The following is a 26026-nucleotide window of genomic DNA, read 5'->3' as shown; positions in this document are numbered from 1 at the left end:
ACAAACACCAGGGAGGGAGAGGAGTTATTTAAGTTAAGAGCCATTGCTGGCACAAGAACAAATGGATACAAGCTGGCCATCAAAAAGTTTAGATTTGAAATTAGATGAAGGTTTCTATCCATCCCAGGAGTCAAGTACTGGAACAGCATTCCAAGGGAAGTAGGTTTTGCATCCGCTAACTGGCTTCAAACTGAGCTTGGTAAATTTAGGACCGTGATGGTATAAGGAGGTTGCCTACATTAGAATGTGGCCCATCCATGACTTTGAGTAGCAAATATCTCCAATAGCCAGAGACGAGGAGGGCTCTAAGTTACTACAGAGAACGTTTTCCCACATGTCTGGCTGGTGGGTCTAACTGATGACAGTATTTGGGATAGGGAAGGAATTTCCCCTCACATCAGACTGCCAGAAACCCTTGGGTTTGTTCACCTTTGTCTGAAGCAGGGAGCACAGGTTACTTGGTGGTTTGAACTACAGTAAATGGTGGATGCTCTGTAACTGGAAGTCTTTAAATCAAAGATTTGAGAACTTAAGTAACTCAGCCAAAGGTTATGGGCCTGTTACAGGAGTGGATGGGTGAAGTTCTGTAGCCTGTGACGCGCAGGTCAGACTAGATGATCATGATGGTCCCTTCTGGACTTTTAAAGCTATGAGCTCTCAAACAGAGCAACATGATTAAGGAATTTGATAATGGAAGCTTACACTATAAACATGTTTTAATTATTAATTTTTCCATACTTCACTACCCTTTAATTCCTTCTACTTATCCAGTTATTCTGCATTTGACAATTTTGTCAAAAGCCAAAGATGCAGAAACAGTTATGAGTACAAGAGCAAAAAGATGGTATATAAGAAATATCTGCAATTAAAAAGGAGTTTGAAAGCTAATGCATCACAGAAGTGAGGCAGCTTAGCTCTTAGCAAGCATTTTAATATTTTTGAACTCAAAAGCCATTCCCCTCTTTAGACCAGATACTGCATATTTGTGATCCACGTGTGGCAGGTCTATCCTGCAACACCAAGGTAAAGTACAGGAATCGTGAACAAGATCAGAATCCCATTGTGCTAGGCACTGTAGAAACAGAGTAAAAAGCAGTCTCTGACCAAATAAACTTATAATCTAAATACACAAGGGACAAAGGATTGAGGAGGAAGGGCTATAACATACAAGCAAAATAAATGACTGTTGAGAAACTTCATGATAGTGCTATGTTTGTTGGTTTGGTTGAACAGTAATTAGCTAAACAAAGAGGAAGTGGGGGGGCGGGGCGGGGAGAGAGGTGATCATAGTGTGTGTGTTTTGGGAACAGTTAAAGCAAACAGCCAATCAATAAAGAGGAGAAAATGTCCTGGGAAAAGACTGTAAAAGGTACAGTGCAGCCACCTGTCATTCCTGCTGGCTGAGTTTCTGGGCAGTTCCTCTCAGCAGTCTTTGTCCCTGTGCTCTCATGGCAGAGGCCCTGAGTTGGGGCGGGGCGCTCTCCCATGCACAATTCTGAGTCTCAGAGTGCTGGAGAAGAGGGAGGTCTCAGCTACCCGCCCACCATACATTCTGCAGCTGCTTCTCTCTGCTTTTGCTGGCTGAGTTTCAGGGTGGTCCCTTGGAAACAGTTTATCCCCAAGCTCACATTTCTAGGAGCCTCAAAATTTTTCTACAGTCATGCTTAATTCAGGATACAAGATAAATACCAATATTCAAACCACTTAAAAATTGTATTTTTATTTTTTTTCTTCCTTATCCTCTTACAAGCATATTGCCCCATTGATCTACCTCTAAAATCACTCTGTAGTCTAAATCCTTGTTTTGCAGCTTGCAATCCTTCTTTCAGAAAACTGGCTTAGATCTAACCTGAGAATTTTTTTTTTTTTTTTTTAAGTGAAACTGATTGTGAAGATGACCTGGAGACTAAACTTTAGAGGTCAAGAAAGCAAAAAGCAGTTTAAGCTTCTCTAATCTACTCCAGTGTGACTCAACACGCATTGTGAGCAAATCATCCCTAGAAAAAATTGTTCCTTTTCAGTGACGCTGCAATCTTTAGTCTTCCTATTGAGAAAAGTATCCATAGGACAGTTGGCAAACTACTAGGAACAGGACTGAGATTAACTAAGACCAAAGAGCCAGTAACCAGTTGTTATGAATCTCAATTTGAATCAAACATTTAACCTGGAAAGTCTCTATTGCTGACTCCTGAGGCATTCAGACTCCTCATTTCTGACAACATTTTAAGATACCTTCCTGACCAGTGATTTTTAAATTAACAGTTTTTAAAGCAAATGTCGCTGTATAAATTTAACTCTACTGAGAATTTTTCACACATATGGTACATGGTCTTGGTAAGATTGGGAGCCAGAAACAAGTAGGAAACTTTGGAACATTTCCCATGTGTAAGTAAGCCTTCAGTAAGCATGCAATGTATAGGGACACAAGCTGCAAGTCAAAACTCTCAATTCATACATTAAGTCCTGCAAGGCAATAGATCTATGCTTCCAGATCAAGTGTACAAGAAGCATGTATTCATCCATACAAAACAGGAATTCCTGCATATCAGGAAAATAAGAGATGTACACCCTTAACTTGTAAGACTAAAGTCCTTGGGGCAGTTTATCTTTTTGAAGTGTTACCTAAAAAGCCTATGGATGATTTCAGCTAAAGAAATTAATATGAAACCGTTAATCACAAATTAATATGGTTATTCATGTACAAGCTTATCTAAAGTCAAACAAGCAGATATTAAAAGGAGTTTTGTAAAAAAAAACAGTGCTAAAAACAGAAAACTAACAAAAGGCTGCCTGATCCCAGAAAAAGTAATGGAATATCAAGCTGATCTGTAACAGTTGACTTAGTTGCACATGCTCTTGATTCAGTGGCCAGCACACACACAGATGAGCAGTCCTATATGGCCTGTTGCTATAATCCATCAAAGCTCCACTATGGACATAATGGACTTTATCATCCCTAATTTCTCAGGCCTGAAGACATGAAAAAAGTCGGTTGTCAGTAAAAGAAACAAACAGGCAAAACATTCACGTTTACTTTTTTCAAGACAGACAGGTTGACAGCCAATCCCAACTTCTAAAACCTTATTTTTATTAAAGGACGAAAGAAGAGGAGGTTGTTTTTGTTTTTAAAAGGGCAAGGGAAAACTGCTTTTCTGAACGTATCTTGTAAGGATACTCATCTCCCTAGTTCAAGACAGACAAGTATCCTAAGGTTATTTGGTCTTCAAGGACAGTATTAGCATGTTGGACTTGCAGCCATCTCTCCACCCTCCCCTTTCCTCACCCCAACTAGCAATCTGGAATAACTCTCTGAGTTTAACCCCTATCTTTGGAACTTTCTCTTCTGAAGGGAAGAAGGTGGGCCAGTGACAACCCTACAAGAGAATATCTTCAGAGAAACAAAGTAAGTTCTCCTCTACATATAGCATCTGTGCAAGACTGTCACTTCTGTAAGGTCAGTTGCTTGGGGAATTTGCCAAAAAAGATAAACTGCACAAAGCAGCATAAGGGCAATGCCACAAAACAACATACTTCCTAATTCCCTACGTGTAGACTTAAAATACCTCCCAGCAATATCAAGATTGATGTATCCAAACAGGATGTATCCAAAAATACAATACTCCTCCACCCCCTGCCACAGTAAGTTTAGCTAACTCACATATGGGATATTCTGAAAGAAATAAAACTTTAGGAAGAAGGATATATTAGTTTCCACTGCTTCAGAAAAGAGATTCCATAGGAATTAAACTCTAAAGATGAGATTCCTCACTTGAAGCTCAATCAAAACACCACCACTTGATAAACATATGGAGTAAGAACCATATGGCTACACTGTATGTGTCAGATGGAAAAATCCGGTATTGCTCTTCAAATAGTGTGTGCCTTGATATGGACTTCCAATTTAAGGCCATCCATTCTCTGAGAAATAAAGGGCAATTGAGGAGTTTTCTGAAAACCAGATTTGGTGGATCTAAACAATGTTAAGGACCATGTATCCAAAGCATCCAGGAATATGATCTGGGGTGGGGGTGGGGAGAAGAGAAAGAGTTACAGGGAAGACTGCACGGTGCCCCAAGCTCGTGGATTCTTTTAAGGGCATAGAGAGCATGGGGATAAAAAGCTCCTACTCTGTTTGACAAGTAGGTATAGACATGCTCCTAGTGGAGGCTGTCTGGCTATCAATTCATAGTTTGGTGCTTGCAGAAAGGGAGCTTAGGATCCTTCAAGCTTCTTATGGTGTTGACATGAAGCTCCCGTACATGGGCAACAAAGGCTTCTAGCAGTCTATCAGCCACTGATGTGAAAGCTAGTTTCCATATGAAGCCTTTCCCTTCTCTTCCTTTCAGGGAGCATTAAAGAGATAGGACAAAAATCCAAGAGGAGACTGATTTTCACCTTGAGACCCTGTGACAGGTTGGATCACAGAAACCCCATTGGGACTGCCAACTGACGTGCTGAGTACCTCTAAACCCGTTTTCCCTGGCAGCTTGTGACTTCAGTGCCCTGCCTGATTCGAGCCAGACACGCTAGCCTGCGACACAAACAGACCCAGGTCTGAACAACGTCCCCCAAAAGCTGCAGGCTTAACTGAAAACAACTTAAGAAGGGTTCCTGTCTACAGCACTCAGATGCCCAGCTCTCAAAGGGGTCCAAACCCCAAATAAATCCGTTTTAAGCTGTATAAAGCTTACACAGGATAAACTCATAAATTGTTCGCCCTCTATAACACTGATAGAGAGATATGCACAGCTGTTTCCTCCCTCCGGTATTAATACACACTCTGGGTTAATTAATAAGTAAAAAGTGATTTTATTAAATACAAAAGGTAGGATTTAAGTGGTTTCAAGTAATAACAGACAAAGTGAATTACCAAGCAAAATAAAATAAAACATGCAAATCTAAGCCTGATACAGTAAGAAAACTGAATACAGATAAAATCTCACCCTCAGAGAGGTTTCAAAAAGCTTCTATCACAGACTGGACACCTTCCTAGTCTAGGCACAATTCTTTTCCCCGGTACAGCCCTTGTTCCAGCTCAGGTGGTAACTAGGGGATTTTTCATGACTGCAGCCCCCTTTGTTCTGTTCCGCCCCCTTATATATCTTTTGCACAAGGTGGAAATCATTTGTCCTTCTCTGGGTTTCCACCACTCCTTCTAAATGGAAAAGATGGATTCCAGTTCAGCTGACATGATCACATGGTATACAGGAAGACCTAGAAGTAAAGAGCCATCGACAGTCAATTGTCCCGGTTAATGGGAGCAATCAAGATTCCAAACCATCGTTAATGGCCCACACTTCACATAATTACAATCGGACCTCAGCTATATTTCATATTTCTAGTTTCAGATACAAGAGTGATACATTTATACAAATAGGATGACCACACTCAGTGGATTATAAGCTTTGTAATGATACCTTACAAGAGACCTTTTGCATGAAGCACATTCCAGTTACATTATATTCACACTCAATATATTTTCATAAAATCATATAGAGTGCAATGTCACAGACCCCTCATCTGTTCCCCAAAGAGACTCTTCCCAGGGCAAAGCAGGTCCCTCAAACTTTTTCTAGAGTTCTTCATGAAACCTGGAGAATGGCAGCCAGGCAGACATTTATAATACAGTTGCTTTCGCTATCAAGTCACATACACGAAAGGCTCCCACACACCTAATATCACAACCTCTTGCACAGCTTTTTGGTGATTGATCTAGGGAAGAAACTTCACCAGATCTTGACAGACTCTCCCTGCCACTTCAGAGCTCTAGCTACCTTCTGTCATTTAAAGTCTGGTAATCCACAATTCAAAGAGTTCCAGGCATTCACTTGTAAATCCCTCCCACTAAATCAATCTTAGTACCAAAGCACAGAGTTCTGAGGGTGCAATACCATGTGATTGACTGGTCTTCACTCCAGTCACTGACACATCAATTACCAAGCTCTCAAGGCAATATATTGTCTCAATCTCCTCTGAAACTGAGCAGCAGTGACAGCTATTTAAAAAAAAAAAAAAAAAAAAAGGAGTACTTGTGGCACCTTAGAGACTAACCAATTTATCTGAGCATGAGCTTTCGTGAGCCAAGGTAAGGTGCCAGGGCACAAGGCCTTTTCTGAATGTGGGATTCTGGCCTAGATCTTTGCTTAAAAAGATTCCATCGCCCACTCAAAATGTAACTAAGCCAACATCATGTAACTGAAAACATTTATTCTTTTCATAGAGTTGATGTCTTGTTTCTACTCTTCATAACAGATGTATTTGATAAAGAAAAACTTGCCAGGTTCAGAGACTACATAGCAGACACTGTCACCCTTACTATCATCCTGTTACCATTCAAACTGCTGAACCTGATTGACTAGCTGAGGAGACCAAGAGCATTCACTATACCTAGAAGACAGTGGAGTCATTTGCCTCTTTCATGTGGGTCTGGGTGCAGACTTCATGTACTACACTTTCCCATGTAGGTTCTTATACCTCCCCACCACCACCACCACGGTATCCAACCGCCTTAAGCAGCGTGACTAACATCTGTCACGTTAGGCTGTTCTCTTGCAGGCAGAACTGCTTGTTCAGTGTAGTCTTACATGCAGATAGATCTAGAAGAGTAAGTTTCAGCTGCATGAGTTAAGTGCCTAGTCCTTAATGAGGACTATTCTTCTGGCCAACTTGCAAAAAATATTAGCAAATCTGAAAAATTGTGTCGTTATACAGTATAAAAGCACCACTGACCTTAAAGTTATATACTGCATTAGGGATTCAACTCACAAATATGTAGTACAGTAGTTCCACAGTTCTCTAGATAGGAAAGAGCATATACAGCAGAAAAAGCTGAATAATTATTCAAGTACTCGGCAAAAAGATATTTTGTTTTCCTTCTTTATTCTATTATTTCTTTTAAAATAATATGAGAAAGTTTCTTACAACAACTGGAAATTCTTTGAAGCATGTTGTCCCTATCTGTATTTCACTGTGAGCATGCATGGGCTCCATGGACTCAGAGCTGGAGAATTCTGAAAGCAATGTCCATTAATCCACACATATGCCCCAACTCACCTCATGCCTCCAATCTAAAGAGATAAAGGGCGGAGTAGACCAATCATCTCTCTAGTTCCTTCTCCACCGTGAATCAGAATACCCAAAAGCAGAGTGGAATACAGACAGGGACCACGTATCTCAAAAAGCCTCCAGTTAGTATAAGGCAGGGGTTCTCAAACAGGGGTCGGGACCCCTCAAGGGGTTGCAACGCTATTACATGGGGGGGTGTCACACGCTGTCAGCCTCCACCCCAAACCCTGCTTTGCCTCCAGCATTTATAATGGTGTTAAATATATATTAAAAAAGTGTTTTTAATGTATTGGGGGGAGGATGGGGGGAAAGGTTTTCGCACTCAGTGGCTTACTGTGTGAAAGGGGTCACCGGTACAAAGAAGTCCGAGAACCTCTGGTATAAGGTAACTCGCTTTCTCTTCAACTGCTAGTCCCTGGGTGTATTCCACTATGAGTGACTGACAAGCAATACTCAAATAGGAGAAAAGCGTGCTAGGTTGGATATGGCAAAGCCAAACGAAGGACTGCCATTCCAAAAGATGCATCGGCAGAAGAGTCCTGTATCAAGACAGTGTCTAGCATAAGCATGGACTGAGATCCAAGTAGCTGCCTTACAAATATCAAGTAGGGGCACCTCTTGAACCGATGCCATAGATGTTGCTTGCACTCTTGGGGAATGAGCTCTTACCCCAAGAGGAGGGAAAAGATTCGACAGCTGATACTGCAAAATACAGCCTGAGACCCATTTTGAGATTCTTTGAGAGAAGATAGCCTTGACCTGTGACCCCTTCCACTATGGCAACGAATACTCCAGGGGATTTCCAGATGGTTTTCATTCTCAGCAGGTAAAAGGCTAATGCCCACCAAACGTCAAGGGAATGGAGCCTCCTTTCTTCTGAGGATGTGTGAGGTTTTGGGAAGAACAGAGGTAAAGTGGATACACTGGTTCAGCTGAAACTCAGCCTATAGGATGTATATGTAATGAAACCTTGTCCACAAGGAATGTACCATTAGGAGGATCTGCATTAAATGCCCCAAGCTCATCAATCCTCCTGGCTGAGGGGAAGGCTAATTGAAATGCGACCTTCCTGGATAAGACACATAGCAAGAAGCTAACTGCTCAAAAGAAGGCTTGGTGAGTAATGAGAAAACAAGGTTCAAGTCTCATTGAGTAGGGATTTTTTTTTTTAAATAAATAAAAAAGGGACAAAGGTTCTGATTGGCCTTTCTAAAATTGGCCAGTCAGAGGAAGTGGGAAGATCAAGCAGCCCAGTGAAGACTGATAGTATGCACTGCATGCGAACAGGTTGACCTGTATGGAACCAACAGGCAAACCTGCTGTCTTCAGGGACTGTCTGTGGCTTTTGAAAAAAATGGGTCTTTGATGCACCCAGATAAAGAAATGCTTCCACTTGGCTAAGGAACATTTACTATTGGAATCCTTCCTATACAGAAGAGTTTTCTGTACAGCTTCAGAACATGATTATTCCAAGGACAATGCCCATCCAAAAACCAGACTCTGAGATGAAGTGGCCATGGGTTGGGATGCCTGATCTTGCCATTTGTCTGATTCAGAACATTGGGAAATGGAACAACAAGATATGCATAGGAGGTTCGGGGAAAGAAGAGTGAGCCAGTTGGGGGCAATAAGAGTAACTCGTGCCTTGTCCCATAGAATCTTGGGCAAAACTTGAGGCAGGAGTGGTAGTGGAGGGCAGGCATAAACCATGGAAGAAGTAGAGCATCATCACCCCTATGTGTGTGGTAACCCAAGGATCCTCTGGAACAGCATACGTTGCACTTTCCCATTTGTTTAGGAGGCAAACAAGTCCCTTGTGGGAGTCCCTCACAAAGAAAAAATATTGTTTATTACAGTTATGAAGTTCCCATTCACGATCAACTTCAAATGTCTGCTGAGAGTCTACTAGCACATTCTGGTTTCCTGGGAGGTACACTGCCAACAGGGTGATTGGATTGCTGATGCACCAGTTCCACAGGGGGGCAGCTCTTGCTCTTCTCTGTTTGCTGATGTAAAAAAGACAGTCATTATGTTGTCTGACATTATGAGGGCAGGTGACCTTGAGTGAACAGGAGAAAGGTTTTGCAACCCCTTTGAACTGCTCATAGTTCTAAAACATTGATTGCACTGTCATTTTGGCAAGTACACAGTTTGAAGCCACACTTGTAGGCAAGATGGAGTCCTGCAAAAGATGCAGCATAAGTGCATGAGGCCACATGGCTTGAGAGAGAAAAACAAGTCTTGACAGGCACTCTGGGGTTGGTTATGATTTAGTCTAGGATATGTTCATAGCCTGAAACCAGTCTCTCCGCAAGTAAGCCCTTGCCACAATGAAATTTAAGGATGCCCCAATGAAGTCCAAAGTCTGTGCAGGTGTGAGAAAGGATTTTTCTGTGTTTGTGCTGACCGTACAGAAGGAAAAGGAGTTGTAGCATTGTCTAAGTCAAAACCTGGGCTCTTGGCATTACCCATCAACTAGGAACCAACAGTCAAGGTAGGGAGAAGACTGTAAAACCAGAATGCTATTAGAGAGAACACCTTGGTAAAGACAATGGGGGAGGCAGCAATACAGAAAGGGAGTACTCTGTACTGAAAGTGTTCAAAGCCAACTATGAACCTGACAGCGCACTGGTGAATGGGGTGAATGTCCACCTGAAAATACGTATCCTTCATGTCGAGGGCTGTAAATCATGTCTTTTTTCAGGGATGAAATTATAGATGTGACCATGTGAAACTTGAGTTTGTGAGTAAAGCAGTTGAGATGGGTTTCCAACTGCCTTTCTTTTGGGGGGGACTAGGAAATAGGTACAGTAAAACCCCCTCCCTTGGTAATGAAGAGGAACCCACAATCATCATTCCTTGCTGTAAGAGATTCCACTTTTTAAAAATGTTTTTGGGAGAGCGGCCTCTGAGAAAGGGTGAAGAAGGGGCTAGGGATGCAAACTATCACAGTTGGAATGGATGACACTGAGCACCCATATGAAAAAAGTGTTAGATGACCCCCAAAGAGTGCCTGGGAACTGAGACGTGTTGGATTCAGTGGTTTGAAGCTCTTAAGCTCTCATGAAAAGTAATGTTTAACTGAGGGCTAGAATTGGAATGAGGAACTGCTGCAAAAGTTTGGGTCTTTTGGGGAATTGGGTCTTTTGAGCTCTCTGCTTTTTATGGGGTGGCTCATAAAATCTCTGATGGAAAAAACTGCTGAGCCATTGGTCTAGACTTGTATTGTTGCCAGTGGAATTATCTCTTTGGAGCAGGTATATATATTCCCAGGGAATGGTTGATGCTCCTGGAGTCCTTTAAAGCAAGCACTCATCAGTCTTCAAATTAAACAGATGAGGGTTTAAGGAGAGGGTCCTCAGTGGTGTTCTGGGCCTCACTGGGAAACCATAAAGCATGAAGCCACAACTCCCTGTGCATTGCCATGGCAGTAGCCATTGCCCTGGAAGATGTATCAACTGCATCTACTGCTGACTGAAAAGCAGTCCTGACAACCATTTTGCCTTCCTCTACGAGAGCTGGAAACAAGCTCTCTCCTGCTGTGGTAGAGACTGTCAAAGTCTTCAAATTATGAACAGTTCAGGAAGTCATGCTTAGCCAATTATCAAGCACTACTGGCTATCCAACTGGAGGCTAGAAGAAAAGACCTTCTTTCTCAGTAAGTCGAGACACTTGCCCTCCTTATCACTCAGGGAGGATCAGGGATGTTGCTGCCTAATCTGATGCAGCTTGGACAGCTAAAGAATAAGGAGCAGGATGAGAACAGAAATTCCACCCTCGTGGCTGGGACATACTACTATTACTCTTCCCTCAAAGGGGTAGGGGCACAGGTAGCTGAGATATGAGAGCCCCCTCTAGCTTGATGGCTCCAGGAAGGCTTGGTTAACCAGGAGCACTCTTCAACTGCAGTTGGAAGACTGAAGGATGTCCAGGAGCTTGTGTTTAGGACCCCAAACCTTCTGAAGAGCAATCTGCAACTCCCCTTCAATTCTGCGAAGGAGTTCCTGGGGGGAGGGAAGGGGGGGGGAATGGAAACAGAGGCACTGCCTCATCTGGCAATGAAGATTGCAGTCTCATTGGATCCAGCAGAGCCACCAGATCCAGCATGTACTCCTTCTCACTAAGGGTATGTTTATACTACCCGCCAAATCGGTGGGTCACGATTGATCCAGCAGGGGTCAATTTATCGTGTCTAGTCTAGATGTGCTAAGTCAACCCCTGAGAGCTCTCCTGTCGACTCCGGTACTCCACCGGAGTAGGAGTAGGAGGTGCAGGTGGAGTCGACGGGAGAGCGTCAGCAGTCGACTCACCGCAGTGAGTAGATCTAAGTACGTCAACTTCAGCTACGTTATTCAAGTAGCTGAAGTTGCATAACTTAAATCGATCCCGCCCCCCAGAGTTGACCAGGCCTTAGACCCAGGAGCAGCTGCCCTCCAAAAAAGGAGGGAAAGGCAACTCCCCTTAGACTGAATAGACTCTGCAAGATGATACTGATCCCTCAACCCCCAATACGGCCAATAGGAGAGGTTGAAAGGGGTTTGTGATGGTCCCCAAAGCATGGGATATCCATGGTTCCAAGGTGGATGAGGCTGTGGTGATTAGTCCCAAGCAGGCCCAGATCTTCTGACTGGGAAGGTGTGTCTTATAGGAAGAGGACATAACGATTCATTGAACCATTCAGAATCTCCTGATGAGGAGAAAACAGATTCTGGTTCCAACAGCAGTACCAACAGTACTGCTGGAGGAAAATCACAGACTGAAGGTGGAATGGGAGACAAACTCCTTCCAAAAAGACAGCTCCCATGGTAGAGTCAACCTCTCTCAAAGAGAGGACCCGAAAATGGGGGGGGGAGAAGGAGAGAGAGAGAGACTTTAAAACTCTGGAATATAAACATCTAATGACCAGTATCTAAATATATTGTCAGGCAGAAAGGAAAAAGCCAAAGCTCTGGACACTGGAGGTTCCAATGCAGATCATGAAGCAGTGAGAAGGAACTGGAAAGGCAGTTAGTTCACTCCGCCCTTTATCTCCTTTGTCAGAGACACAACATAAGCCAGAAAATGCAGATATTTAACAATATTTACAATGATACTACATGTAGGTAGTGTTTCTATTCCAGTTTCTTTTTAAATGTATATCTGCTATGAGCTTTTATGGTGCTCCAGGTTTTCAAAAAACATACAGGATATGCACGATGGCTCCAGTAATGTAGCTATGGGAACCTAACATTCATTTCCTGAGATGAATATTTTCATTTGTAACTAAGATGATATGCAAAGGAAAAAAGGTGGGGTTACACATTGGCTCTTTAAGATAAAGTCCTGACGTTTAATGAAAGCTTTCTGGTTGTTTACCTTAAAACTATTGGAGATGTTAAGCCCATCTTCTCCGGTTTTGCTGGACATCCGATTAATTGGGATGGCTCTGATGTCAACTGGAGAAAGGGGTGCTGAATTTTTAAAGACGACAACTTTTCTGCTTCAGATGTTAGAGTTTAAGTGAGTTAAAAATCTATTTAAGTCCAAATAAAATTATATCCCCTTTTTAGCAGGTTCCAATGCTTTTGTACCCAATGCCAATGCTATTAGTTCTCCAGTTGGCCATAGTCATCCCCCAGAAAAGTATCCATTGATATTCTAGTCGCAACCAGATGTCCCAAACTATCACAGCCCTATTGTGCTAGAAGCTGTAGTGAGCTGTAGCTCACAAAAGCTTATGCTCAAATAAATTGGTTAGTCTCTAACGTGCCACAAGTACTCCTTTTCTTTTTGCGAATACAGACTAACACGGCTGCTACTCTGAAACCAAGTATTCTACGGTCATTGACTAAACTATTCAGGTCAGTGATTGTGTTCACAAAACCTGAATTTCTACTGCAAGATACAAATAAAAAAGCCGTTAAAGCTTTTCAACAGTTTTTAATACATTATAAATACAACAAAAACATTTTATCTTCCTTTGCAGGTCACCCATACTATAGGGTGATATACTGTTATTAAACTATCTGCTGATTTGTTTTTCTTGCAACACTAAAGGCTTTAACTTCAGGCATGACGTACTGTATTATTTTTAAGACTGAACATGCGAGTCTATTAGTTCTTCAGGAAAGCAAAGCAAGCTGACCTGAAAGATATAACCAGGACTATTGATCTTAACACAGACTTTTTTCCAACATGGAGAAAATCCCTAAAGGAATTATATTCAGGCATCGGAAAGGAATGCTGAAGGAAAGATCATCAAGAGAGCTAACCTTCTGGTTTCTGGCTATTAAGTTACCTTTACAAAAGGTATACAACTGGAGCTGAAATATGGAGATGAAAAAAGTTTTCCAAATTATTCCAAAGCAAAACTTGTTTTAGAACCCCAAAACATAGGAATCTCAAAAAACTTGTACAACACAACTACTTCCCTCTTGCTTTTTGTCTTGCAGATGAGAACCATACCACCACCTTCAACACGTCATGGCGGAGAGAGCGTGCCATGGCATCCGGTCACTGCTGTTTGGTTTGGTAGATCATAGGGATGGCAAGTAAACAGATTCCCAAGACCTAGTGTTGGGTCATATTAAAGAAGTTCTGTATTAAAATCACAAATGAGTTTGATTCCCCATAGTTTAAATTCCAGGGTATTACTAATTAAGAGGTCTCTTGGTTTTTGGTACTGTTTCTCTCCCTCTATGTGTGAAACTTGCAAGCTGCTAATTGTGTTAGTACATTCTAAGACAGAGTCTGTTCTCAAGGCAATTCTTTGTAACAACAACTACTCACACAGAGAGAGACTCAAAGCAATACTCTGTAACAACAGAAACAGCACCCAGAGACTCCCCGCCCTTTTGTTGTATTCATCTCGCTTTGTTAACAATTGTGATTAAAATAGAGAGATAGAGGATGTATGTGGATGGATGCTTGGTGTGGATAATAACTGAATGATAAGGGAGGTGCCAGCTTAAGAATCCAGTGTCCGTCAGCTGAAGAAGGCGTCAAGTGGAAATAACCAGAGGACCCCTGGAGGGCAGACTGGAATCCACCCAACAGCCTCAAGAATGGGAGAACCAAAGAACAAGATAACATCTGGCAGCACAGAGCCGTCAGGAATGTGCCATCTGCTGATTGATTCAGCAACAGCATGATGAAGCAATTCCCATAGATTGGCATAGGAAGAAATTCCTGTAAAAATGGACTCTAGAAAGTGAAAACTTTGGGGGTTTGATTCTGCAAACCAGCTTCCAGGAGCACCAGATGAGCATCGGACAAGGCCCTGCTCCCTCCTCATGTCCAGGCCACCTGGCCAGTGGCACGGCATGAGCAACTCTAAGGCTGGTAACTATAACAGCCTTGCAGATCCTGTGTGTGTGTATGAATGAATTTGTGAATAAATATGAAATTGAATGGAATGTTATAGCTATAACTAACTGCTTACAATGATTCTTTCTGTATTCACAATAAATGTGGCATTTTGCCTTTTCCCCTTTAAGATCCTGCTGGTTTTTATTTTATTGGTATAACACTAGTCACACTTCAGAAGATAAGAATTCACCACAACTCAGGTCCCCAGACACAGCCTACAGAGTGGAGCCCAATGTGACATTACCCAGAGTACAATCTGCACTAATTAACAGCTGTATCACCTCAGTTCTCCAACTTGAGATGCTTTTTACATTACTCCCAGCTATAGGTGCCATGGCCAGCCACTCTTTAATTATACTGCAGAGAAACACCTGCAATTTCCCAGTCCCAGATTTTCCCCCAGAAATGTGAGTCTTGTACTGTCCAGCTCTCTTGTGGACAATACAAACTCAAAGTCATTTTATTAATAAAAAATGATATGCACAAATCCAGTTACCCCAAACAATTTATGAAACACTTCAATCCCAACAGATTTAGATTACAGCTGTCCACCACAGTTAATTCATGCGATTAAAAAAAAATTAATCGTAATTAAAAAATCACAATGAAAATTTTAATCACACTGTTAATAGAATACTAATTGAAAGTTATTAAATATTTTGGATATTTTCTACATTTTCAAAATATTGATTACACTTTGTATTCTGTTGTAATTGAACAGTTCTCACTTTATATTATTTTTATTACCAATATTTGCACTGTAAAAAAAATAGTATTTTTCAATTCACCTTATACAAGTACTGTAGAGCAATCTCTTTACTGTGCAAGTGCAACTTACAGATTTTTTTTATTATATAACTACATACAAAAAACAAAACAATGTAAACTTTAGCATCTACAAGTCCACTCAGTCCTACTTCTTGTTCAGCCAATCGCTAAGACAAACAAGTTAGTTTACATTTATGGGAGATAATGCTGTCCGCTTCTTATTTACAAAAAGTCACCTGAAAATGAGAACAGGTGTTTGCATGGCACTTTTGTAGCCAGTGTTGAAAGCTATTCCAGGTCCTCTGGAACAGTGGTCGAAGCATGAAAGGACATGACATATGACTCTTTAGCACATCTGGTACATAAATAACTGGCGACACCGACTACAACAGTGCCATGCAAAGGAAAGAGCATTTGGGGTATCTGCTCCCCCTCCTTATAGCTCTCTCTCTTTGAGAATCATCTCCAGCTGGAGCTCAAGAGACAGAAGGTCGGTGTGGATGGGAACCCGCAGTCATTTCTTTGCCAATATGTAGATTTTCACCCACAACTCCTGCCTGCCAAAGAATGGCCACTTAACCAGGTTGTGTCATTTTGTTGACATCTGGCTGAGGTGTTTTGTCTCTGGGGAATTGGTTTGTGGCTGCTCCCCCAGACTTGGAATATGTCTTAGTAATACCATACAGAGAAATCTTATACCTTTACGTGTGTATAACACCTTATACCTTTACGTGTGTATAAAACACTGCGTATTTTACCAGGATCATAATGATCAGCAAATTATGAGTTTCCAAATGTTACCTCACAAGCAATACTTTGTACAAATTTGATCATAGTTTTGTGAAAGGGGTGAACATAGGGGTATAGACTGTCACACCCACCATAACCAAACTAATGTGGTAGGAGTCAAACAATCCAACCAATGACTTGTGCCATGTACCAAGTCTTAAGAAAATTGGAAAAATTCTAGAATTTTTCCATCTATAAAAGCTCTCAAATTCCCCAGCACTTTGAGTCCAGCTTGAAGGCTTTGGTCTTGTAACTTTAGTTATTCATTTGCTAATTAAGTCAACTGGAAATTCAACGACAGAGTAAACTATGACCTGGAACAAATGTTTGGGGAGTGCAAAATACAAATAAACAGTCAAAATATTTGTCCTACAAACATTGGTTCCTGCTCATAGTTATGCCTATGTGGCATTTACAACTGTGGAATTTAAATGTGTTCAAGATCTCTATTCTAGAAGGGCCTCCAAGCAACAGTACAGAAGTTAATCACAGGAGAGAAAGACCCGAAAATGCGGGGGGGGGGAGAAAAGAGGAGCAGTAGAGACCTCTTTTCTTTCCACTTCTCACAGAAAAGAAGGGAGGCTCTGGAAGAGAGGTAAAACAATAGAGACCCTCCCTCCAAACCAATGAAGCAGCTGAAATTCAAAGACAATATTCCTTCTTTCCAATATCAAGTAGTGGACTTAGATTCAAGTGTCGGACACCTACAACTCCGAGAATGATATACAAGATGGAGCCCCAAGTAAGGTCATGGGTAGCATGCTGCAAGAAAACCCAGCATTATTCTTCCTTGAACATAGGATGGTAGGACATCACCACAAACCTTGCTGGAGAGTGCCTTCCTTCTGCCCACCCCATTTGTTTCATATATACACCTTTACTCCAATATAACGTGACCCGATATAACACGAATTCGGATATAATGTGGTAAAGCAGCACTCTGGGTGGCGGGGCTGCGTGCTCTGGCAGATCAGCGTGTCAGGATCTGACACGCTGCTCTGAGCGGCGTTAAGGGTGCTGCGCCGGGGCCAAGGGGTTGGATAAGGGACAGAGGGTCTTGGGGGGCGGTTAGGAGATGGGGGGGTTAGATGGTTCGGAGGTTCTGGGGGCAGGATGGTCAGGAGATGAGCATGTTGGATAGGGATTGGGAGTCCCAAGGGGGCCTGTTGGGGGCGGGGGGTGTGGATAGGGGTTGGATGGGTCAGGGGTTCTGAGGGATCAGTCGGAGGCGGGAAGTGACTATTAATAACGGAAATGCTCGAGGGCAAAATAAGTTTGATATAACACTGTTTCATCTATAACACAGTAAAATTTTTTGGCTCCAGAGGACCACGTTATATCGGGGTAGAGGTGTAGTTCTTCCTAACCTGTGAACAGACCTTGACTTAGCACCAGAGAACTTTCTAGAGCAGGGGTCTCAAACACACGGCTCATGGGGCTATTTCCTGCGGCCCCCCCAAGCAGCCTGCCCCTGGCCTATCTCCAGGCCAGGGGAGGGCAAACTACAGCCCATAGGCTGTATGGCCCACAGGATTGCCCCCCGTGGCCTCACAAGCACGGCGCCACTCTCTGAAGCGGCCGGCAAAATGTCCCTGCGGCCCGGAGAGGGAGGGAGGTGGGCCAGAGGGCTCCCTGCATTGCTATGGCTTCCAGACACTGCCTCCCGCATCTCCCATTGGCCGGAAATGGGGAACCGTGGCCAATGGGAGCTTCGGGGGAGGTACCTGGAGTGGCGAGGCAGCGCACAGAGCCCTCTGCCCTCGCGCCGCCCCCCGGAGCCATAGAGACATGGTTCTGGCTGCATCCCAGAGCAGAGCAGCGCAGGGCCCCGGAGAGTGGCGCTGCCACCCTGGATCCCGCACCCCAAACCCCTCCTGCACCCCACACCCAAACTCCCTGCCCTGAGCCCCCTGCTACACCTCTACCCCGATATAACGCTGATCATTATGAACCCTGAACCCCAACCCCATGCCCTGAGCCCCCTGCCGCACCCTGAGCCCCCTGCCGCACCCCACACCCCTCCTACACCCTGCACCCCAACCCCCTGCCATGAGCCCCCGCCGCACCCTGCACCCCTCGGGGGGTGGAGTTGGGGTGGGAACTTTGGGGAAGGGGCGGGAAGAGGCGGGGTGGGGCCTCATGGAAGGAGTGGAGTGGGGGCTCGGCCAGGGGCAGCAAGTGGCAGGTGTTAATGATGCAGCCCTCAGGTCAATGCACTAGTCCTCATGTGGCCCTCGTGGTCATTTGAGTTTGAGACCCCTGTTCTAGAGGCTTTTCTATGAGGCACAGTGCGGGGCTTCGAAATGCTCCAAACACTTGTTGTCAGAGTTTGACACAGTTGAAGAGGCCGCTGAGGAGAATGAGGAGCAGAATTTCTCTCTGGATTTAGGCCTCAGAGCTGAAGGGGCACTCTTTGTGGACAAAGTCTGTTCTCTTGTGGTCAGGGTCCGGTTCCAACGAGGGACACATCACTCCTCCAGAAGGTGGACTTTGAGGCAGAAATCCCCGCTCTCTTTTTTTCTGGTAGACAAGTTACAGAAAACTGAACAAACAGCTTTTGTGCCTGTTTGTGACAGCAAGCAGAACGCTGAAAGTGGCACCTTGTTTAAACCCTGGGGATGTTTTCATCTTCAATCCATCAGGTCTTGAAACACATAGTAACTACACCTATATACAATAAGACATTCTTTATAGAGGCTGGGGAAATAAAGCTAAACTGCAATAAGGGAGCTCCAAGTCTAACCACTGGCAGTTGGGAGGAAGAGAGAGGGAGGCATCAGCCATGCCCCTTTTATGCCCTCAGCTCGGCACATCAGTGTGTGTATGTCACCTAGTGGTACTGCTGGCCAAAGTCTGACTCCATTGTATTAGGTATATATACGCTGTGGAATGAATGTATACATGCACAATCACTTAGGGAACTAAACTAAGTAATAAGTGTCTAGAAAAAAAATGGACATAAATTAGAACTGCTGGAAATCAGGGTGGCTCTGAATAGCCAGGGTTACAGAGATACAGAAGCAGCTAAATGCATAAACATTCTATTACTCTGCTCCCTGTTCAGTCACAGAGCTCTCTCTTATAGTATCATGAGCATTACTATTATTATGAGCATTACGTATTACTTCTTAAAGTGAAGTTCTACTCTGAAAATTTATTAAGAGTTGCATTATGAATTTTGCATACGTCAGTTTAGTTTTCACATTGAATTTACTGTTTACCAATAAAGGATTTTTCTACTTGAACTGCCAATCCTATTAACTCAACCTTCGGTCAAAATCTAGCTTTATTTCTGGTATCACCTTCTATAAATGCCATCCTCATTTACATGTGCCCTCAAAGTATATTCCTATACAGGCCTATAGCCCTCTGTGGGATGGAAACAAAGACATCGTGGTTACACATACGGCCCATTAATGAAATCTATGTTGATGTGAGCCAGAAAAGAATCTAATTCACTCAATGCACCTGTGTTTCTGCACAAGTGACAGCATAACAAGTAGTAAAGTCTTCCTTTTTATTACTGAAGTCAACATAAATAACTGAATATATACTGGAAGGCAATCTGCTGAGAGGGGCCTAAATCCTATAGAATTCAAGGAGATATGCACAGAGTTAATCTAAGTGCTTCATCTTCGAAGGATCAGTGCCTATGACGGTGCCATCTTTTCAGATCCCTTTTTAGGGCACTCCTTTCTTTCAAAGAAAAGGCCTATCCTCTCCCTGATACCCAGGACTAGAGGCAGAAGGCAGAAGCCAGAGCAGAGGGAATGGTAATGTCTTGAAATAAGTGAAGGTACAGAAACTATCAGTCATCACTTTCAGAGTCCCCCTACTAAGAGCACACATTCATCTCTTGCCTGGAGGTTAGTGGAGAACCACTATGACCGTGAAAAGAAAAGGAATACTTGTGGCACCTTAGAGACTAACAAATATGACAGTGGTTCTCAACCAGGGGTAGTGTATCCCCGGATGTACGTGGAGGTATTCCAGGAGGTAGATCAACTATCTAGATATTTGCCTAGTTTTACAACAGGCTACATAAAAAGAACTAGTGAAATCAGTACAAACTAAAAATTTCATACAGACATTGACTTGTTTATATAGCTCTATATAGTATACACTGAAATGTAAGTACAATATTGAATTATTTTATAATTGTATGGTAAAAGTGAGAAAGTAAGCAATTTTTCAGTAATAGTGTGCTGACACTTTTTTGTATTTTTGTCTGATTTTTTAAACAAGTACTTTTTAAGTGAGGTGAAACCTGGGGGAACGCAAGACAAATCAGACTCCTAAAAGGGATACAGCAGTCTGGAAAGTTGAGACACTGCACTAGGACATAACACACCTACACCATTACCTGAGTTATCAGGGCATTCTTCTGCCTGTGGTTCTAGAATGAACTGGGGCTTGTTCTACATAGACTCAGAGTGCCCCTCATTACCATCGCTGATCCTCTTCTGTGCAAACTATGGCCACTGTGACATTCCCCCCGCCCCCCGAAAAAGGGGTGGGGGGAAAATCAGGGTACTAGACCCACTAAGGAAAAGCCAGTTCAGACCTACCCTCAAGTAGGAGATGTCTCTCCATTAGGTGCTTGTGTTCTGCTCACTCCTGAAGAGGAAATGGCATAAGTAAAAGATGAACACAACCTTCTGAGATGTGGAGAAACAACTCCTTCTCCCACTAAGGAAATCAGTGGCTTCTTTCCCAGGGAAGAGGAGGAGCCCACCGTAGCTGATTGTAAAGAGAACAGACCCCATACATCCAAGTCTCCGACACCCCCCAAGCCGTGGCTGAAAGTGCACAACTAGGGATCCTGGGAAAGTAAACTAACAGTAAGCCACTATTACTCTGAGTAGTAAACAAAATTCACCAATCTCTTTGCTTGATTGTTGCCCATAGACCCTTATAAATATCAGGAAGTGAAAAACTGCCTGTAAAAAAAAAAAGAAGAGGCAGAAATAGATACACAACACTTGAGAGCTTCAAAAGATTAGTTCTAAAGGCCAAGACTACTCTTATGGCCTACTTGAACTTTCATAATAGCTAGAATATTAATTACAACATAGCCACATAGCGATGAATAAAAAAAGCTTTTAAAATAGCCAGTCATTAAAATAAAATGATTCCCCTCACGTTTACATGCAATGTAGTTCTGCACAGGTTACCGTTTGTTATTTCACAAAAGGAAGTTCTTAATTCCTATCAATCTTGCTTCATATAAGAGTTCTATGGGTAATTCCGAAGTCACCGAGATTCAATTTTTACTCTTCTTAGAGCTTTTTAAAATGTACCTCTTGTAAAAATGTGTGTTCAACTACTATGATCCAAAAAAACCCCACCTGTACTTCTAAAGGAATTGTATTTTAGAAAAGCCTGTGTCACAACCTCAGGGGTTCCCCTGGGGAAGGCAGATCAGCACTGCATGTTGCAAGTATCTCAAAGCATTTTGGGGAGGGTCAAAGGTGTGAGTGGAAGATTCTTTTGCAGGCTGCAAGAGGCCAAAGGGGGAAGGAGAAAGAGTAGAGAATGGGTTAACTCAACACTGCAGCTAGCAAGCTCTGTCCAACGATAAGACGCTGGCCCCAGTCCAAGGTCACAGCGCTAGACGAGAAGTTTCTCTCTCATCCAGCCACAGCCAGCCATGAGAAAACCAGGGCTGTAGAGATGGAAATCACAGGCAAGACGATGAGGGGGGAGCAGAGCTTCGTGTCCCTGGAGATGCTGTGTTTTGGGAAAGTGAAGACGGACCACAGAAAGCCGGTTTGGACTGGCACAAAGAGCACCAGGAACAGAGGTTGCAGAATGGAACACCCCCAAAGAAACCCAGAACTTAAAACCCTCCTAAGAGCTAGAGTAATTCGGAGACCACAGCGGACCCTGGACGACCTGGGCCAAGGACCAGAACTTCCGTCCACCCCTCCCCCTCTTCTTACATTACACCCAGGCTTGGCCAGTCTCAGGTCATGTGTGCGAGTATGAAAGTGGGTTAGGGCTTGGGGTACTAACGCTTTCTTCCTTCCTCTGAGTGACGTGGGGAGCACCCATCACTCTCCGCTGTTATATTATTTTATCAATAAAGCTTTAAAATTTAGACACTTGGTACGTTCTGTCATCTCCTCCCTTAACGATCCTGTGACCTCAGACTGATCACCTGACACCTCAGGCAGATTGGTAACAGAAATCTGCCACACCTGAACTTACTGTTTAGAAAAATTTATCAATATGAAATAAAGCCTCATACCCACTGTATCTTCCAATTCCAGTATATCCTTACACAGTCTGTGGTATAAGAGGTGCTATGTAAACGTAAAATGACGTCCCACTCAAAAAGAGTGAACAGCTTTTACTGGGATTTTCCAAATTCACTCTATCAAAAAGAATTCTCTGACACAATTAATAGGTTTAAACACTGCTAAACACGGCTTTTCACTACACTGTCAGTCTTAGTATTTTGGTATTTCCTCAAAATTTATTTACTTCCTTTCTAAACAAAAACTATTTTATCTCCTGTCCCTGGACTTAATACAAATCATTCAGAATCTCCAGTCCTCCTTTCACATTCTTACTCCAAACGTCAGCAACCCAGCTGAACCTTCCAAATAGAAAAACTGCAAATTAAGTTGGAGCTCAGTCCATTTAACTGGCAGCACTGAAGTTTCCACAGAGAGTCATGATGATAACCAAACAGCATAAAATGCACCCCAAGAAGATGTGGCAATTCTTGTCAAGATCCAATTTCTGAACTCAAAGCAACCATTTCTTCTAGCTCCCAGAAATAAAAAACATAGATTAGGAGTGATTTAAAAAAACCTGGTTGTTGGATGATAATACAGCCTTTTAATTTGATTGTGTGCAGTGTTTCAAGCCCACAGTAAACATTTATTTCCATTCCACATGGCTGAAATTGATTTTTCTGAGCTGCTGGCATAAGCTGGGATGCTAGTATTGGTGAATCCATTAGCTGCTGAGCTTTCAAATCCTTGATTAATATTACATGCCCTCATTAAATGGGAAATCTTACATGAGGAAAAAATCAGAATTCTGACTATAAGACAAGATTGCATTTTCTCTTATTTATCGAAGTATAAATGCATTTTTAGCTTGGTACTAGGTGAATGATGAAAACCTCTGAATACATTTTTTCATTACACAATTAAAATTGAAAATATGACTAAGTAGAGCTACTTTACAAAGATTAGCTATCACAGGCAGTATAAGATTTCTATAAATCTCAAAAATCAAATGCATTAAGACAAACATTACTCATCCAACATACAGCTGTAAAGAGAATCCTGGCTAGCCTACTATTGGCTGCATCCAGCCCCTTTGGATACCTTCACTGGCTTATCTTCCAACTTCAAATTCAAGACCTTTATCCTCTGCTTACAAGATCCTGCATACCTTAATACTTGCCTATCTCTATGCTGCATGCCTCACCTCTCCCATGGTTTCTCTTCCCCTATGCTTAGAACACTGAGTGACCCTGTCTGCCATGCCTCCATCTCTCTTCCTTCTATTCTCGCTTTAACCCTTCTACGATGCCTTAAAATCCTAGTTTTACCCCCATATGTCTGTACAAGTATTTTTTTTTAATTCATCTGTACATTAAAATGCACATTTACTTAACCAAATGATCCATAGGCTCTCAGTTTAACCTGGTGTCTTCCCCTTCCTGATTCATCTTACCAAAGTTGTACCTTAAGGACATCGTAACAGATATGAAGTACATAATGTACAGTCCCTAACAATATTTATTATCTGTAAGAAAGCGCAGAGTAACATAGAATCATAGAAGATTGGAGTTGGAAGAGACCTCAGGAGGTCATCTAGTCCAACCCCCTGCTCAAAGCAGGACCAACCCCAACTAAATCATCCCAGCCAGGGCTTTGCCAAGAGGGGCCTTAAAAACCTCTAAGGATGGAGATTCCACCTCCTCCCTAGGTAACCCATTCCAGTGCTTCATCACCCTCCTATCTTGAAATATAGTTAAATAGAGTTTCCCAATATCCAACCTAGACCTCCCCTACTGCAACTTGAGACCACTGCTCCTTATTCTGTCATCTGCCACCACTGAGAACAGCTGAGCTCCATCCTCTTTGAAACCCCCCTTCAGGTAGTTGAAGGCTGCTATCAAATCCCCCCTCACTCTTCTCTTCTGCAGACTAATCAAGCCCACTTCCCTCAGCCTCTCCTCGTAAGTCATGGGTCCCAACCCCCTGATCATTTTCGTTGCCCTCCACCCGACTCTGTCCAATTTGTCCACATCCTTTCTGTAGTGGGGAGCCCAAAACTGGACGCAATACTCCAGATGCGGCCTCACCAGTCCCGAATAGAGGGGAATAATCACTTCCCTTGATCTGCTGGCAATGCTCCTACTAATGCAGCCCAATATGCCATTAGACTTCTTGGCAACAAGGGCGCACTGTTGACTCATATCTAGCTTCTCATCCACTGTAATCCCCAGGTTCTTTTCTGCAGAACTGCTGCTTAGCCATGTGGCACATTAGCCCTATATTATGCATAAAGGTAGCCAATTCCAGTTTATACAAAGAGCTACACTGAATTCTAAGGAAAGTACATAGTAACATTATTAACCATTAAATAAAACAATAACTTTTATTGACTAAAAATACACCAAAGTGAAAATAACTAATCAATTTTTGCATTATAGCAAAATATAAACCTTGAAAAACCAACCACTTCCTAAGCAACAGGGCTCCTGCATGACTTAAGATTAGAAGATGTGCTGCAAGAAAGACAGCTCTGTTTGGCAGAGCTACTACATTCCACAAAAGTTTAGCTTCACTTCAATAGTTTAGGGGCTCCAGTTTAACTTTGTCCCCCAACCACCTCCAATGGAAAAATCTAGTAGGGCCAGATACATTAGTCCTTACTGCTGTTCTGAATCTCAGAGGGACACCTTACAAGTAGAGTGATTCTAACCACTATCTATACAGCACTGTGGAACCATATCCCCCATGATTCTGTACTTTAAAAAAAAATATCTAATGGAAAAAAATTTCTAAACTTAAAGCTGGTCCCCAAGAGCCACACAAACTAATGAAGTCTGAATTTTAGAACACATTTTTAATATAGTTGATAAAATCCTAACAACCTGAAGCTGAAAAGATTTCTTTGCCAAGATGTTTTTCCTCTACTGTGTGCATACTGGCCTGTTACTGTAAGGTACAGCTAATGGAACTACTTTTTTCCTAGAAGCACCATTTAACTGTTTTGAAAACAAAGCCATAACTTCTAAACACAAGTATGTAGAGAGAAAATTAGAAAGGCACAAAGGCCAAGGCACAAAACAAGATTAAACTAGCTAGAGATATAAAAGGTGTAACAAAACATTCTACAAATACATTAGAAGCAAGAGGAATACCAAGGACAGGGTAGGCCCATTATTCAATGGAGCAAGCGAAGAAAACAACAACAGAAAACGTGGAAATGGCAGAAGTGCTAAATGGCTTCCCTTTCAGGTTTTCACCAGAGAGGTTAGTAGCAATTGGACATCTAAGATACTGAATGCCAGTGAGGTAGGATCAGAAAAGAAAATACGGAAAGAACAAGTTAAAAATTACTTCTGTGCGTATAAAAACATCCTCACTGCATTTTCCACTTTTATGCATCTGATGAAGTGAGCTGTAGCTCATGAAAGCTTATGCTCAAATAAATTGGTTAATCCCTAAGGTGCCACAAGTACTCCTTTTCTTTTTGCGAATACAGACTAACACTGCTGCTACTCTGAAACAAAATTAGGCAAGTTAGAGGTCTTCAGTACCAGGACCTGATGAAACATCCTAGAATACTCAAAGAGCTGACTGAGGAGATATCTGAACCATTAGGGATTATCTTCAAAAAGTCAAAGAAAAATGGAAAGATTTCAGGGGTCTGGAAAAGGGCAAGCATAGTGTCCATCTATAAAAAGGGAAATAAGGACAACCTGGGGAATTACAGACCACACATCTTAACTTCAGTAGATAGGTAATGGAGCAAATAATTAAGCAATCAATTTGCAAACAGCTAGAAGATAAGGTGAGAAATA

General features: G+C 42.5%; 1 protein-coding gene across 1 annotated transcript in view; it reads right to left on the bottom strand.

The window, feature by feature from the left end:
• The window catches only part of WAPL (WAPL cohesin release factor), a 126879-nt gene that overhangs the window by 82915 nt on the left and 17938 nt on the right, over positions 1-26026 (bottom strand). The gene's annotated exons all lie outside the window — the stretch shown is intronic.

This window comes from Caretta caretta, chromosome 7 (assembly GCF_965140235.1).
Source record: "Caretta caretta isolate rCarCar2 chromosome 7, rCarCar1.hap1, whole genome shotgun sequence".
Lineage (NCBI taxonomy): Eukaryota > Metazoa > Chordata > Testudines > Cheloniidae > Caretta > Caretta caretta.
Note: the sequence above shows the minus strand (reverse complement) of the source record. Positions and strands in the feature narration are given on the sequence as shown.